General features: G+C 40.3%; 1 protein-coding gene and 2 non-coding genes across 9 annotated transcripts in view; 1 reads left to right on the forward strand and 2 right to left on the reverse strand.

The window, feature by feature from the left end:
* Positions 1 to 1,175: 1,175 nt before the first annotated feature.
* Trnad-guc lies at positions 1,176 to 1,247 on the reverse strand. Its single transcript has one exon. It is a non-coding gene; the product is annotated as a tRNA-Asp (tRNA).
* A 12,495-nt stretch (positions 1,248 to 13,742) lies between these two features.
* Positions 13,743 to 13,814, reverse strand: Trnaq-cug. Its single transcript has one exon. It is a non-coding gene; the product is annotated as a tRNA-Gln (tRNA).
* Positions 13,815 to 14,457: 643 nt separating this feature from the next.
* Positions 14,458 to 16,837, forward strand: part of LOC123510886 (glycine receptor subunit alpha-2-like) — a 47,085-nt gene continuing 44,705 nt past the window's right edge. For all 7 annotated transcript variants that reach the window (XM_045266339.1, XM_045266338.1, XM_045266341.1 and 4 more), the window contains exon 1: positions 14,458 to 14,599. The gene's annotated coding sequence lies outside the window, so the exon portion shown is untranslated. The remainder of the gene's footprint in view (positions 14,600 to 16,837) is intronic.

The raw sequence follows: 16,837 nt of genomic DNA on the forward strand, positions 1-16,837 counted from the left end.
ACGATAAACACGAAATTTATACACAATTTGTGGTTTAAAGCGAACCATTTCGGGCTTTTCGCTCTCTTTCTCTCTCTATTTTTTGTGAAGCGGCCAAACTAGTTGCAATCTATTTTTTGCCATCAGTGCAACATACGCAAAAAAAGTGAATGAATGAAATAAAAAGAATTATTTTAAAATCGTCACCGCGCAGCACAAATTTCAAAATTAAAACGTCATCCACTTCAAAGAGGCAGAAATGAGTGAATTAAATAAGAGAATACTAAAATGAACTAATTCACGGCAATCCTTCCGCGTTTCAATTATCACGTCCCTTTTTGTAAATGTTTCCCCTCGGCACTTCCCTCAAGGCCGCTACTCACCCTCCCCTCCCTCCCATCACCCCACCTCCACCTGACCTCCAATCCCCTCCCTCCCTTGCCCTGCCCCTCCCGCCACACCAAGCTCCCCTCGGCCACGCCCCTGACCAGACCACAGCAAGCGCGCGCGCCCACGCACTCACGCAAGCGCAAGCGCATGCGTGCACATATGCGCGCGCGCGTGCACACACACACACACACACACACACACACACACACACACACACACACACACACACACACAATTTTGAGGCCTAGTATTATTATGCATTTCTTTTTTATGCAAAAAATATTTAACCTTATTCATTTACAAAGCTGAAGCTCTCTCTCTCTCTCTCTCTCTCTCTCTGGGTCAATGTCGGCAGGCGAGGGTCAGTGTCGGGAGGCAGAAGGAGCATGATGTTCTGCAGGAGTGTGTAGGAAGGGCGGTGCAGTCGTTGGTGTGGTAGGGTGGGGTGGAATGTGGCGGTATTGGCAGGGTGGTACTGAGTGTGGTAGAGTGTGATACAGTGGGGGGGGAATGGGGAGCGCGTCACCTGCCAGAATGTAACACCTGTGCCTGAAAAGCTGGATGCAGGTAATTACGTCCAACTGGGATATGCATTAAGAATTCACGGAGAGGAAGAGGGTGTTGATCCGCTTATAATGGTGGTGGTGATGGTGGTGGTGGTGGTGGTAGTGGTGGTGGTAGGTTAGATTAAGTTAGATATCAGGATAAGGTTAGAAAGTTCTGTTACAAAGTTATTGCTGTGACGGGGGCGTGGGGAGGCGAGAGATAAACAATTGTGGAGAAAAACAAGGCAAGAAAAAACTTGCCTCCCCGGCGGGGAATCGAACCCCGGTCTCCCGCGTGACAGGCGGGGATACTAACCACTATACTACCGAGGAGTGAATGACATTGGGTGCTAGATGCTTTCTGTTGCTGGTGCTGCTGAAAAGTTTTTGTTTTTGCTTTTGTTGCTTTTGTTGTTGTTATTAGTAGTAGTAGTAGTAGTAGTAGTAGTAGTAGTAGTAGTAGTAGTAGTAGTAGTAGTAGTAGTAGTAGCAGTAGCAGTAGTAGTAGTAGTAGTAGTAGTAGTAGTAGCAATAACACTAGTAGTAGTAGCAGTAGTAGTAGTAGCAGTAGTAGTAGCAGTAGTAGTAGTAGTAGTAGTAGTAGTAGTAGTAGCAGCAGTAGTAGCAGCAGCAGCAGCAGCAACAACAACAGTAGTCCCTGCAAGCTATTGTACTTCCACCTTCCTGTAACTTAACAGTTCCATGAGGGAGGTTTCAAGACACTTATCCTTAATTAAATTCTCCATGATTCTTTTGACATCTTTTTGGGGACTTGCACCTCAGCTCAACTCTTCACTACTGTTTTGTTATCCATGGCCAGTATAACATAAAAAATATATTCCTCCTACTATTATTACCACCACCACCACCACCACCACCAGCACCGTGACATCACTGTGGACTTCAAAGGAGCAAAACAGAAAACGAGAGTCGGGGGCACACAAAAGCGTATCCAGGTGAGTCAATTAGTGAGGCGAGTCGGCCGGCAGGTAGATATGCAGGCAGGTAAGGTACGCAAGCTGACTATTATTTCTCTCTCTCTCTCTCTCTCTCTCTCTCTCTCTCTCTCATCCATCCATCCATTTCTGACCACACACAGGAAACAACTCTATAACAAGAGAGAGAGAGAGAGAGAGAGAGAGAGAGAGAGAGAGAGAGAGAGAGAGAGAGAGAAGGGAAAGAAAGAGGAGCAAGAAAAGAAGGAGGAAAAGCAAGAAAATATTAATGTTTCTCCTTCAAATTAAGAGAGAGAGAGAGAGAGAGAGAGAGAGAGAGAGAGAGAGAGAGAGAGAGAGAGAGAAAGAAAGAAACCGCTATCTGACAATACCAGAACCCTTCCCTCACTCTCGAAACACACTTGTAGGCTTAATTGTTCCCATGATGTCTGAGGCCTGGCGATGGCGGGTGTAGCAGGGTGTAGGGTGAAGGATATTGGATGTAATGGTGTGGAAAGGGTGTAGGATCGTTCAGAAGGGTTTAGAATGGTGTATGAAGGATATTGGCGATAGGGTGAAGGATATTAGTCGGTTAAAATGATGTAAGGTTTCAGGATGGTTGAAACGAATTAGTCAATACCATGATACGATTCCATATTCATTCTGCTTATTATTTGGTGATTTTATAAAGCTTCAGAAACTTATGTGGGTGTTAAAATAGTGAAGAGTCAGTGCATTAATCTTCTGACCTCCATAGACCCTTGCTAATGTCAATAAAATCGTCTAATCAAACCTAAAACTCATGGTAAAAATGCGTCTCAGTATTGAAGAGGATAAGGATGTTAGGAGAGTAACGTAGTGTAGTGTAGTAACGCAAGAAAGGATTTAGGATGTATCTACAGTGGCGTGGGAAAGGATAACACGTGATGAAGGATACAGAAAAACAAAAACATCATCCTTTCTTCAACGAATAAAAAGAAAACAAAAATAGCTTTCTAACTAACAAATGAACACAAAAATTGCCCTTTAAGACACAAGCAAACAAGAAACCAAACACACAACACACAACACACGTCTTTTCCTCTCGCTAATGATACTAATACTAAAAAAATCACTGCTGTTTCAAGATGCGGTCAATACTTTCCTTCAGGCTTCCATCTTATCCCTTGTTCCTCTCCCTCTTCCCAGGAAAGACGCGGGTAAACAGACAATAAACATCTCACAGCTGCTCTTCTCTCGTCCCGCTTCCCGTTATCACAAAAATAGCACCATAAAAGATAAATTTGAAGCATAAAGAGCCTCGAGTCTTATATAAAGGCCTCAGTTTTATCTGCCCGTAATAAAAAATAAGGTCCATAATAAAAAGTAAATTATTGCGATATATTTCTAGGTCGAGTATTTTTTGAGTATTCACAATAGTTTACCGTCCAATGATAAACAGGAAAATTGATACTAAAAGATACATATTATAAAAGTAATACTAATAAAGAAGGAGAGAAGAAGAAGAAAATGATGATTATATTCAAGAAAAGGAGTGAAAAGAATAAAACTGACGAATTTTTAAGATATAACATTAACAAACACACGAAATTGCTAACATTTTAAAGAACAGAAATAAAACGAAGAAGAGAATAGAAAAAAAGGAAAGAAAAAGCAAGCAAAAAAGTTAACACACCATCTATAACCCCTTCAATACTGGGACACATTTCAACCTTGACTTTTGTGTAAGATTAGACCATTTTATTGACATTATGGAGGTCAGAAGATTAATGGCCAGGGTCTTCACTAATCTGATCCCCCCACATGAGTTTCTGAAGCTGTATAAAACCACCAAATAGAAAACGCGTCATGGTACTGAAGGGGTTAAGATACAACACAAATAAACACACTGGAAAAATAACATTAATCTTTCCATCATAGAACATAAACAAAACAAAAAACTTACAAAAACACACAAAACCACACTTTACCTTTCGTGGCAAGAACTCCATGGGTTTACGGAGACACGGGGAGCAGTGACAGTACACACGAGGGAGAGGCGCCCCCGGGGAATCAGGAGGTCAATATCTCATTCCCTGAGGTGCCCTGTGACGCCCCAAGGGGAGAGAAAAGGTGTTATTACCGAGTTGAGAGAGAGAAAGAGAGAGAGAGAGAGAGAGAGAGAAGATGGGGGATGGCAGTCAGGAGGAGGAAGAAAAAAGAGAGAGTAAGAAGGAAAGACAAGGAGAAAAAAAAGTAACAGCAGCGGAAAGAGAAGAATGACTAAAGAGAAAGGAAATGGCAACAAATGGAGAAGGAAGAGGAGGAACAGGAGAAAGGAAGAAGAGCAGGAGGAAAAAAAAAACATAAAAGAGAAAAAAAAATAGAAGGAAGAAGGAAACAATTGCAAAAAAGAGAGAAAAAAAAAGAAAGAAAATAACAGGAGAAGGAAGAAGAGAAGAAGAGAAGAGGGAAACAGCAGGAGGAAAGAGGAGGAGAATAAAGAGTAAGAGGAGGAGTAGCAGGAGGCTTGGATGAGCAATTATATGAGTTAAATTTCCTACCTGAGACTAATTAACCACCATAATGAGGCAAGTCTAGCAACAACAACTAATTGAGTGACGGAAATGGATCAAGAGAGAGAGAGAGAGAGAGAGAGAGAGAGAGAGAGAGAGAGAGAGAGTTTCTCCTGAAATTGAAAGAGAGAGAGAGAGAGAGAGAGATGAAAAGAAGGAGCAAAAGGCAAGAAAATATTAATGTTTCTCCTTGAAATTGAGAGAGAGAGAGAGAGAGAGAGAGAGAGATACTTTTCCTACAAATACTTCTATAAACATATTCACTTTCTTTCTTTCCTTCCTTCCTTCCTTCCTTCCTTCCTTCTTTCCTTCCACGTGTTATCAACCGTCATATTTCTCGTCCCTGTTTATCATTTCTATTATCATAAGAGCATCTTTATGATATTACTATTGATTATAACTTTCCTGCCGCAACTATTCAACTATTTCTACTCTATCATCTCCCTCCTCCTCCTCCTCCTCCTCCTCCTCCTGCAGCGTCGTCAGGAGCCCCAGATGTGTTGGTCGCCGCACTGTTTTATATGCAAATGAGCGTGTCAGAGGAGTGGAAGAAGGGTGTCCCCAAGTCTTTCCTCAACAATATTGGTCAAATTATCATAGCCCCCCCTCCCAACTCTCCGTCCCTCTCTGCTGAATGAGAAAACGTGATGCAGAGTCCCCTCCCGCCCTCTCATCATGACTTCCTCCTCACCACTCACCACTCACTACTCACTGCTCACTGCCACGTCTCACTTTTCACCACTATTATCGTTGTTATTTGTTATTATCATTTCCTCCTCCTCCTCCTCCTCCTCCTCTTCCTTTTCCTCCTCTTTCTCTACAACTCAGATCATAATATTCACCGTATCCCATTTTCTTTAACCATTTTCTTTTACAAATCATAAGAAACTATAACTAAAGAAAACGAAATCCCAAACAGAAAAGAGAAAAAATGGCAAACTAGACAAAACAACAACAAAACAATTAAAAAAAAGACAAACAAGATACTCATCACTCCTTCAATACAGACCAATCAATATCTTACAATAACAAACCAGAGAGAGAGACAATTTAACCTTATCCAAAATCAATACCTCCTCCTCCTCCTCCTCCTACTCCTCCTCTTCTTCTTCTTCTTCTTCTTCTTCTTCTTCTTCTTCTTCTCCTCCTCCTCCTCCTCCTCCTCCTCCGCTCAGATCATAATAGTTACCGTATCCCATTTTCTTTAGCCTGCGTCCTCCTGTCCTCGCTCAAGATTACAAGATAGGATGAAGTTGCTCTCTCTCTCTCTCTCTCTCTCTCTCTCTCTCTCTCTCTCTCTTACAACGATAATACACAAGAGAGAGCGTTTAGAATTGCGCAAATCTACAGCTACAATGGTAAACTCAAGAAAACTCAAGCTTGTCCACACCCACGAGACGAGACGAGACGAGACGAGACGAGAAGGAGAAAAGGGAGAAGACAAAACGAGACCTAACTAAACATGACACAAGACTAACGAAACCACAAGACAGATAACAGTGTCACTTTAACCTCGACTTCAGAGTAATTACCAGGGACACACCGCCACCATCACCACTACCACCACCACCACTACCACCACTCTGAGGCTCATTTTCAGAAACCCTTTGCTTTCTCACCACGACCATTTTCCAAGGCCACAGAGATAATTAGCGTGGTTTTCAAGAGTGTTTCTCCAGTTAATAATGTAGAAATCTTGTCAATCTGTCTCTAGAACGAAAAACCATCTTAAAAACTCTAGTCTCTCTCAATACGACTATTTTGCAAGGCCACAGAGATGATTAACGTGGTTTTCAAGAGCGTTTCTCCAGTTAATAATGTAGAAATCTTGTCAATCTAACTCTAGAATCATAAGAACGCCTTGAAAACCTCGTGTAAATTTTAATAAAGCCTTTTGAAATAGTGGAGGTGAAGCACTGAAGGGTTTGAGGACACGAGACTGAGGGCCATCGCTACAAGGTATTATGTTCGTATTCAGATACAGCGTGTTATGCAATTTGGAGCAATTTGTCAAGTTGCTTCAATTAAACAGTGGCTGGAAATACAGCGAATCTGGTTTTGCTGACTTTGCTGATTGACCGACTGCCTGATTGAATGCCTGGCTGTCTGGTTGGCTAGTTGGGCGATTGACTGGCTGGCTGACTGGCTGGGTGACTGGCTATTTGGCTGGCTCACTGACCAATTGACTGGCTAGCTTACTGAATGACTGGCTAAAAAGGATGATAACTAACTGATTGACTGACTGACTGGCTGGATGGATAGCTGGACAGGTGTCTGACTGGCTGGCTCACCGATTGACTGGCTAGCTTACTTAATGACTGGCTAAGGAAGATGATAGCTAACTGACTGGCTGATTGAATGACTGACTGACTGGCTGGGTGGACGGCTTGCTGACCGAATGACTGGTTGAGAAGGGTGATAACTAACTGACTGGCTGACTGGCCATCGAGATGAGCCTATAACAAACTAACTTCACAATTAATTCTCTGCACCTAACATCGCTGCAGTGATCGACGGCAGATCCAGTTAAGAAGAAACGCAGTAACTTTAACGAAACTGAAACTGACTGACTCACCACCTTACTTACTGACTGACTGACTGACTGACTAACCTCCCCAATTAATTCTGACGTTCATAAGAAAAAAAATCAGTAATTCAGAAATCGAAAAAGAATAAGAACACACACATCACATACAAAACACTAAATAACTGCTATAACAAATCAATAACACAGAAACTGAACATCCCAATTACTTCCATCCAGCCAATCCCTTACTCCCTTTACACTAATCAAAAAAAGATCAAGCCGAGTAATAGTGAACTCAGAAACTCGGAAAAATTTTAACCTGCTTGAATTGAGTGAGTCTCCCCGCTCTGGCCCTTCAGTATTAAGACACTAAGGAAGACAAATACCTCGTCAGATATTCAGATGAGGTCAAAATTGTGGGTCTGGCCATGAAATACGACAGTCTAGGATGAAGTGCCGGGGGAAAGAGAGAGAGAGAGAGAGAAGGAGAGAGAGTGTGTGTATGAGTGTGTGTGTACGTTACTGGAAGGGAGAGGAAGTAAAATAAGACATATGCAAGCACGGATGAAAAGTGAGAGGAAGGAGAGAAACACGAGTGCTTGAAATGATACATGGAGGAAGTTAAGGAGGAAGGGAAGGAGGGAAGGAGAGAAGGTGGTGGAAATGTGGAAAGTGAGAGAAACATACACACACAGATAAAGTGAGAGGAATGTGAGAAAGAGAGGCGATGCAGAGATAGATGCAGGAAGGAAGAGAGGAAGAGGGAGAAAAAGAGGATGAGTTTAAGATTAGAAAATACCAGAGAGAGAGAGAGAGAGAGAGAGATGAAATACAGATAAAGACAATTTCCACTCCAGCTAAAAACAGAATATGACTGATGTGATTCTGTGCAGCTTATGAAATCACGATTACCATTATAACAGATGAAAGGTGGGATGAGAGAGAGAGAGAGAGAGAGAGAGAGAGAGAGAGAGAGAGAGAGAGAGAGAGAGAGAGAGAGAGAAAGACAGGCAGAGAGAGAGACAGAGACAGAGAGACAGAGACAAACACTAAGACACACACACACACACACACACACACACACACACACACACACACACACAAAGACACCAGTAACACCAGTAATGTAGCAGGAGAGTCAAGAGAAACATCACCCATACCCCAGGAACTAGTGCGGGGCTGGGGCGAGATGGGGCGGGAAGCGGCGGGGCGGGGCGGGACGGGGCACACTCACACCGCCACTTAGCATTCATCCCCCGTCACTCGCCCCAGTAAAAGGGAATTTACGACTCGTTCAAAGCCTCGAGGGGCAGCAAGTTCGATGGGCGTGTAGGAGGTAATCAGAGAGCCTTGTGTTGAGAGAGAGAGAGAGAGAGAGAGAGAGAGAGAGAGAGAGAGATGAATGAAATGCATATAAAGACAATTTCTATTCCAACTAAAAGTAAAATATGATTGATGTGTGTGTGTGTGTGTGTGTGTGAGAGAGAGAGAGAGAGAGAGAGAGAGAGAGAGAGAGAGAGAGAGAGAGAGAGAGAGAGAGAGAGAGAGAGAGAGAGAGAGAGAATATCACACAGTTTCTTCCTGCGAATGACCAATATCGTGAGAGAGAGAGAGAGAGAGAGAGAGAGAGAGAGAGAGAGAGAGAGAGAGAGAGAGAGAGAGAGAGAGAGAGAATTTGCACTATCTACGAATGGTAATCGATATTTTTCAAGTTAACAGTGAAAATAATGAATTACTTAACTTTCCAGAGAGAGAGAGAGAGAGAGAGAGAGAGAGAGAGAGAGAGACTACAAGATCTCCTAAGACAACAGTGAAAACAATACATGATTTAATTTTTCTTTTCATTCAACCAAAATTTCAACACAAGAGCAAAAACCGATGAAAAAAAAAAAAAAAAAAAGAAAAAGAAAGAAATAGAAAAGAAAACGGGCGTGACTTAATTTCTCTATCACAAAAAATATAAAATAAAAAGAAATAGAATGAAATAGAATGAATAGAAAAGAAATAGAAAAGAAAACGGGCGTGACACAATTTCTCTTTCATCACAAAATTATCTATTCTAAAACTCATTTCCATTTTTTGTCATTTTCTTTTTTCTTTTTTTTTTTTTTTCGTGAGTAAAACATAAATGGCTTTTTTTCCCGGCCTAGTTTTTCTTTTTTTTCTTTTTTATATATCCTCGTTGACCTCACACACACACACACACACGCACACACACACACACACACAGACGAATGATAAATAAGCATAACTAGAAATATATCGTTAAAAAAGAAAGAAAGAAAAGAAAAGAGAGAAAAAGATAAGAGGGAAAAGAAAAGAGAGAAAAAGAAAAGAAAGAAGGAAACAAAAGAAGAAAATTAGAAAAGAAAAGAAAAAAAGAGGAATGGAAATAAAAAGGAGAAGGAGAGAAAGAAAAGAAGGAAAGTAAAGGAAGAAAATGATAAGAAAATGAAAGAAAAAGAAAAGGAAAAGAAATAGAAGAAAAACAAACAAAATGGAAAAGGGAAAAAGTTAATCAAGAAAAGAAAACAAAACAAAACAAAATTATAAAAAAACATTAATAAAACCTTTAATTTTTCTATACACAAACAAAATAAGCTGAAATGATAAGCATCGTACATCTGGAAACATCGTACACCGCGTCACCCTTTATCTAACTCTTCTATAAGCAACGTACACTCTCATCTCACCACGACTAACATGTTTTTCTTTTTCTTTTTTGTTTTTATATCCGACGCCACTTCCTTCACAAATCACTAGGATAAAAAAGTTAAAATTCTGGGTTTACCGTGGCGTACCTTTCAATTTCTCTCCACAAGTAGCCATGATGAGGACTTGGGTTTAATGGACTAGTAACTTAGGAGGCAACACCAGAAAATTATCTAATATTCCCATGATAGTTTAGTTTAAGATACGCATAAATATAACGTAGCTTTATATTTTATGCGTAAGTTGAATATTTGTAAATTTGCCTTTATAGTTTCTGCAGCGTCATCATTATTATCATTGCTATTATCATTATTAACATCACCTTCGCCAATATTCTCTCTCTCTCTCTCTCTCTCTCTCTCTCTCTCTCTCTCTCTCTCTCTCTCTCCACAACACCAATGGGCGCATCACACTTGGCAAGGTTATGAACATTTGCAATCTTATAATATCACTTTTCTGAGTACTGACACATTAACCTTTTGAAATGATACACAAAATTCACACCGTAACCTTTAGCTTCACCTCTATTTAATTCCTAGCTGCTGTATAGATAAAGAGAACAATATATATAATGAATCACCTCCCAAGTAAGGAGCATACACCATAACTCTTGAAAGGATGATGAATTAATACAATAGTCACTCTTTAAAATAGTTTCTCTCAGTCAGCATCGTAGAAAATGATCTCTTTAAATGGGTTGCTTTACTATCTTAACATTTTAACATCTCAATATAACACTGAAGGGAAGAAGTATGTATAGAATATAAAACCGAAAGCGTCCACAAGAAGAACAAGAACAAGAACAAGAAGAAAAGAAGAAGAAGAAGTAGAAGAAGAAGAAAATGAAGAAGAAAATGAAGAAGCGTTAATGTGACGTTTAGAACCTTTCTTACTTTTCTTTACTGTATAAGAGAGAGACAGTGACTAATGTACAGGCGCAAAAATGTTATCTACGAACTCCTGTTAATAGTTGGACAAACAGAGAAGCTAGAAATGAGGAATGAGTAGATCAAGTAAAGAGAATACGCTCAGATCAACCTTATTTTGTGCTCCAATCCCCCTAGCCGAGACTGCCTTCTATTCTATTTACCTTTAAGTAGATGCCACTGTGTCTGGAGATAAACTTGGGTAGCCGCAGGACAGACGCCTTGGGCAGACACCACAGATGAAACGAGTGAACGAGTGAAGGTCCGGGCAAGCTCCACCGCGTCAATGCTCATTTTCTGAAACACTTCTGTGCTTCACCTCCACCATTTCAAACGGCTTTACTTAAATCTACACGAGTTTTTAAGGTGTTTTTACTGTTCTAGAGACAAAGTGAGAAGATTTTCTACATAATTAACTCTTGAAAACCCTGGTAATCATCTCTGTAGCCTTGGAAAATAGTCATGGTGAGAGAGAATAGCGTTTCTGAGTAATGAGTTCAGCGAGTTTCGAGACAGTTTCACCCGCGTCTCGAGTAGATGAGTGAGCAGACGTGAGCGTGGAGCTACAGAAGGTGTCCTATTAATGTCCTGAATAAGAGAAAATGAGACTAATGAGGTAGATGCGAGGTGTGTGTGGCAGCGTGGGAGGCGAGCAGTGTCTAAGCCTATGTAATGAGTGGTTTGTTTGAGACCTTTAGTATTTCAAAGGCTACTAACGAAGAGAGAGAGAGAGAGAGAGAGAGAGAGAGAGAGAGAGAGAGAGAGAGATTTGGTTTGATTAATAGACGCCAGAAATGTATTTGAATGAAAAGACTACTAACCAAGAGAGAGAGAGAGAGAGAGAGAGAGAGAGAGAGAGAGAGAGAGAGAGAGAGAGAGAGAGAGGGTAAGAAAAACACATCAATCTTTATGGCTTGTGTGGAGAATAATTTTTTCAGCGAGGAAATGCCGATAATTACGCGGCGGTGGTTGTCACGGGGCATGGCTGCACATTTATCCTGAACTGCTGTGAGGTGAACTGAACACACTGATCAGGAGGTATTGTGTTTGTACAGCGTAGGAAGTGTGTGTGTGTGTGTGTGTGTGTGTGTACCGCCATTGCTAAATCTTCCAGCGATTACTTAGGGGCGTTTAACCTCTTTAGTACCATGACACGTTTCTTTATTCATTCTGCTTACGATTTGATGATTTTATGCAGCTTTAGACACCTTATGTTGGGATTAGAATAGTGAAAAGACAGGCCATTCATCTTCTGACCTCCATAAACCTTCTAATGTCAGTAAAACCGTCTTATCATAACCAAAATTCAAGGTAAAAATGCGTCCCAGTGCTGAAAGGGTTAAAAGATCTGAGCTGTTATTGATTGATGTGTTGCCTTTTAAGTTCATCATTCAAACTGCAAAGAGTGTAAAGTTGTTGTTTTATGCATGCTATTTGTGATTTCGTATTGCGTGGTGTTTTTTTTTTTTTTATGTTTTAGCCCTTAGTATCCCTTCCTTTTCGTTCATTTATCTATATATACCTTTATCTAATTTTGCTAATGTTTGTTTTCATTAATTTATCTCCATATTTCTTTATCTATAGTCATTTATCTATCTATCTACTCATTTTCACTGTGCGCCAGTCTTTGACATTTAATTATATTCATTCTGGTTACTATTTTGGCAATTTTATACAACTTCAGAATCATATGTGGGGATTAAAATAGTGAAGACTCAGGCTATTAAACTTCAGACCTCCATAGACCCTTCCTAATGTAAATAAAATCATCTAATCATACTATAGAATCATGGTAAAAATGCATCTCAGTATTGAAGGGGTTCATATCTTGTTTTCATTAATTTATCTATATTTTTATTATCTATCGTATTTATTTATCTATTTTTTTTTATTTATTTATTTATTTATCTTATTATTTTTTTCATTTTTACCGCGCACCGGTCTTTTATATCTAATTTTCCTGTTTAACATTACATATTCGTATTTTCAAGACATTTATCTTTGACTTGTGGTTAACCCTATCGGATCTGTAAAGGGACTGGCAACTATGAGGACCTTTCTTTTATACCTTTGCCCAGTTTCCTCCTGTTGCACAAAAACAAGCAGCATACAACAGTCAGCCAACTTTCCCACACATGACTTACAAACATTAATCTATCAATCTAAGGAGTTAATTCACCCACTCTCTTTTGCAGGCCAAGGGTAAGAAACAAAACTCTAAAAACAAACGGAAGCTGCAAGAAACCGGCAGGGAAGTACGTGGCAGTCCCTGTATGTAATTACCTATTTATTCCCACCAGTCAGCCTTATATTGTCCATCTCTCTAATGCAATAGTTAACCAGTACTCTCAATCATTCATACATATCTCTGGTCAACTCTGGAGCTCCCTACCTGCTTCTGTATCTCCATCCTCTTATGATTTGATTTAATTTAAGAGGGAGGTTTCAAGACATTTATTCCTTATTTTTGGCTAACTCTCTCGGACCTGAAAGGGGACTGGCATCTCAGTGAGCCTTTTCTTTTATCATGTGTTGCCCTTGGTCAGCTTTCCCCTCTTACATAAAGAAAAATATTAAACACCACTTCAGGACATTTCTTACCTTGAAATACAGTGGAAGCTTAACGTTCTAAGCAAAGAGATTGATAACCAGTGGATAAAAAGATAAATTTTCTGGAGTGTTGCAACCGCGGCTCTGCAACAGATTAATTAGTGGTTGGTTCAAGGCGCCGCCACCACAGGAACACATGGCGCCAGTAATTAAAGCACCCAAGGCAATCAGGTGCTTCTCACAACCTTGGCTCGCCTTTGATCCCTTTGATAAAGTATTGGATTCATTTATTCCTTGCTTTCTTGAGTTCCTTCTTGATTTTTTTCATAAGAGGGAAAAACCGGCCAAGGATAATGTAAAACGAAAAAAAGGGCCCACTTAGCTACTAGTTCTCTTGCAGGTTCGAGAATGTTAGCCAAAAATAAATGATTAATGTCTTCACGCCTCCTTAAATGAAGTCAAGACATTGCCACTCATTGGTCGAACAGGTTATGATAGATAGAAGGTCACGTTATGCCGTCTTTGGAGTTGAGTTTGGATAATGACTGCGTGTGTGTGTGTGCATGTGTGTGTGCGTGTGTGTATGCGCGCGTGGATTTCTCTCGTAAAAATACACAATCCCAAGGTCCCACCGAGACTCGAACTCGGATTGTTGGATTCAGAGTCCAAAGTGCTAACCATTACACCATGGGACCGACACGTTACATTGGCTCACCAGTAAATTTGTTCATAAAATCCACGATTATCATATTTCGTGACAAACCATCGTTCATTGGGGCCCTGGAATGCCTGGGAGTGAGTGGCTGCCTTCCTAACTGCCCTGGGGAGAAGTGAGACAGTGAAAATAATGCCCTTATTCAGAAACGTCTTCCCTTCTCACTAACACAATTTTCCAAGACCACAGAGAGAACAAGCAAGGTTTTCAAGACAGTTTCTCCTTTTAATTAAACTAAAAATCTTGCCAATCTATCACCAGAACTATAGAAATACTCTTAACCCCTTCAGTACTAGGGCACATTTTTACCTTGAGTATTGGGTAATATTAGACGATTTTATTGACATTAGGAAGGGTCTATGGAGGTCAGAAGATTAACAGCTAGAGTCTTCACTATTTCAATCCCCCACATAAGTTTTTGAAGCTGTATAAGTCACCAAATAGTAAGCAGAATAAATGTGAAAACGTGTCATGGTACTGGAGAGGTTAAAAACACGAGTATCTTCAACTGGAGCCTTTGGAAAGCAGTGATGGTGAGAGAGGATACGGGCCTTAGAGTTAACTGTAGCATATAGCGTTGGCAGTGCAGTGGTTGTCAGGGTTGGGGGTGTCGGGGTCGGGAGGGCTGTGAGTTGAGCTGGCCTGTTTGCGTCTAGCCAGTCTCTTGCAAGTTGTGGTGTGGGAAGGTGCGCGCCATCTGCTTCCTGCGCTGTCTGACACGTGCACCTCTTCACTGGCGTGCCCAAGAGTACAGGTGTTGTAAAGGTAAGTGTGAGTGTTGCATCTTGTGTTCATTTTATCAATTTTACGTACATTTTGCTTCAACGGACGCAATGTTTTTTATTTTGTGATTGTTCTTTTTCTGGTTCAGTTTTTTTTTTTTTTGCTACGGTTTAGTGTCTCTCCCTCTCGTTCTTTATTCTATTTTTCTGTGTTTCTTTTCTCTCCTTTGTTGTGGCTCTAGTCTCCCTCGCTCTATCTTTTTTTACTCTCTCTCATTGTGTTCCTTTACTCTCCCTTTTCTGTGTGACTTTATCCTCCTTCACTGTCTCTCTTTACTCTCCCTCGCTGTCTTTGTTCGCCCTCACTGTGGTTTTCTACTCTCCCTTGCTCTATTTCTTTACTCTCCCTCGCTGTGGCTTTTACTCTCCCTCAATATGTTTCTCTGTACTCACTCCCCCTTGTGGCTCGCTGTGTTTTCCTTCCTGTGCCTCTCTGTGTTTATTTTTCCCCGTTCCGGTTCGCTGTTTCCGTTGATCCAGTAAAGAAAACATGTCGATAAATGAGACAAAGTTGCAAGGATGCTTATGAGTGCAGTGGCTGACGAGAACCATTCAGATTAAAGTGTCTTGAAATATTCCTCTTTACGAAAAGTTTACGAGTGAACCGCCTGCGTAAGATGAAGATTGTGTATGTAAGAGGGACTATAAAAGTTTTAAAATGGATTATATGTGTCTTGAAACCTTAGTCTTGGAAGTTCAAGTCATAGGAATGGGGAACCAGAACAACAACAGGCAGATTAAGAAGGATGATGAAAGACTGAGAATATTGTAGTTAGTAGCACAGTAACAAAACACATTCGCTTTAGTATACTTAAGTTTCTTCCCCTTTGTAATAATTCTACATATTTCTAAACGTCCATCTGTTAGAGTTATCCAGTACTCCAAATCATTCACACCTTTCTCTGGTAAACTCTGGAACTCCCTACCTGTTTCTGTATTTCCAGCTTTCTATGTACTTGACTTCATTTAAGAGGGAAGTTTCGAGACATTCACCCCTTTTTGACCTGCAATGGAACTGGCAACTAAATGGGTCTTTTATCGTGTTATGTTGCCCTTGACCAGTTATTCTCTCTTACATAAATTAAAGTGTCTTAAGATTATCAGCAAATTGACAGCCTTGGGAACGAGAAACCATGCAAAACACAACGAAAGTGAGAAGAAAGATGAAACTTTTACCTACACAGAACACAAGACTTTAACTTTTCATTTTCTTCTTCTATTTTCTCTTTCATTTTTATTTTTATCCTTGGTGATCTTGTGGCTGATGGTTCTTGGGAACGATCTGTTTACTGGAGGCGGAAATGTCTGTCAAGGAGGAGGCGGTGAAGCAGAGAAGGATGGTAACAAACACACACACACACACACACACACACACACACACACACACACACACACACACACACACACACACTAATAAAGCAGTGTTCTTATCAAGTGCAATCTTCACCAAAAGGCCTCGTGCTAGCGTGCTGAGTGAGGGCGAGGGGAGCACCAGGTGGGATTAGCAAGGTCAATCCAGGTGCAGTGCGTCACGTCATACCCTGGAGAAGTATAAGGCTGGGAGACCTAAAGCACCCTCGGGACCAGAGCAGCCACACCAACTCCAGGAAATGCAGATTGAGAGGGGAGTATTAATTTGACGAGATTATTAGTTATGAGTGTGATTGACGAAGATAACAGAGATTTATACATACAAGGGAAGAGTTGATAGTATTTAGGGAATATTATTTGGTAAGGGAAAGGGATTAGAGGATAATTAAACAGTTTTATTGGGGATATAACTAAATGGATAAGATTATAGAGTTATGAGTATGATTGGTGAAGATTACAAAGATTTACAAATACAAGGAAATTGTTTATAGTGATAGGATGAATATGATAAGGGAAAGTGATTAGAGGATAGTTAGACAGATATTTTTGGGAGATATAACTAAATGGATAAGATTATTAGCTATTACTTTGATTGGCAAAGATAACAGAGATTTACACATACAAGGGAAGAATATGATTGGAAAGAGAAAGTGGTTAGAGGATAGTTAGACAGTTTTTTGGGGAGTTTACATAAATCAAAGGGGAAAAACAAACATTACAAATTTACACACAAAAAGGAAATGTTTATTGGTTTGTGTTGAAACGATTTTTCTCAACCAACACAATTAATACGAGGGAAAAAAAATCGAAATAGATATAAGTTCCAATGATAGACTGAAGGAAAACTAAT

The sequence above is a fragment of the Portunus trituberculatus genome, chromosome 30, assembly GCF_017591435.1.
Source record: "Portunus trituberculatus isolate SZX2019 chromosome 30, ASM1759143v1, whole genome shotgun sequence".
Lineage (NCBI taxonomy): Eukaryota > Metazoa > Arthropoda > Malacostraca > Decapoda > Portunidae > Portunus > Portunus trituberculatus.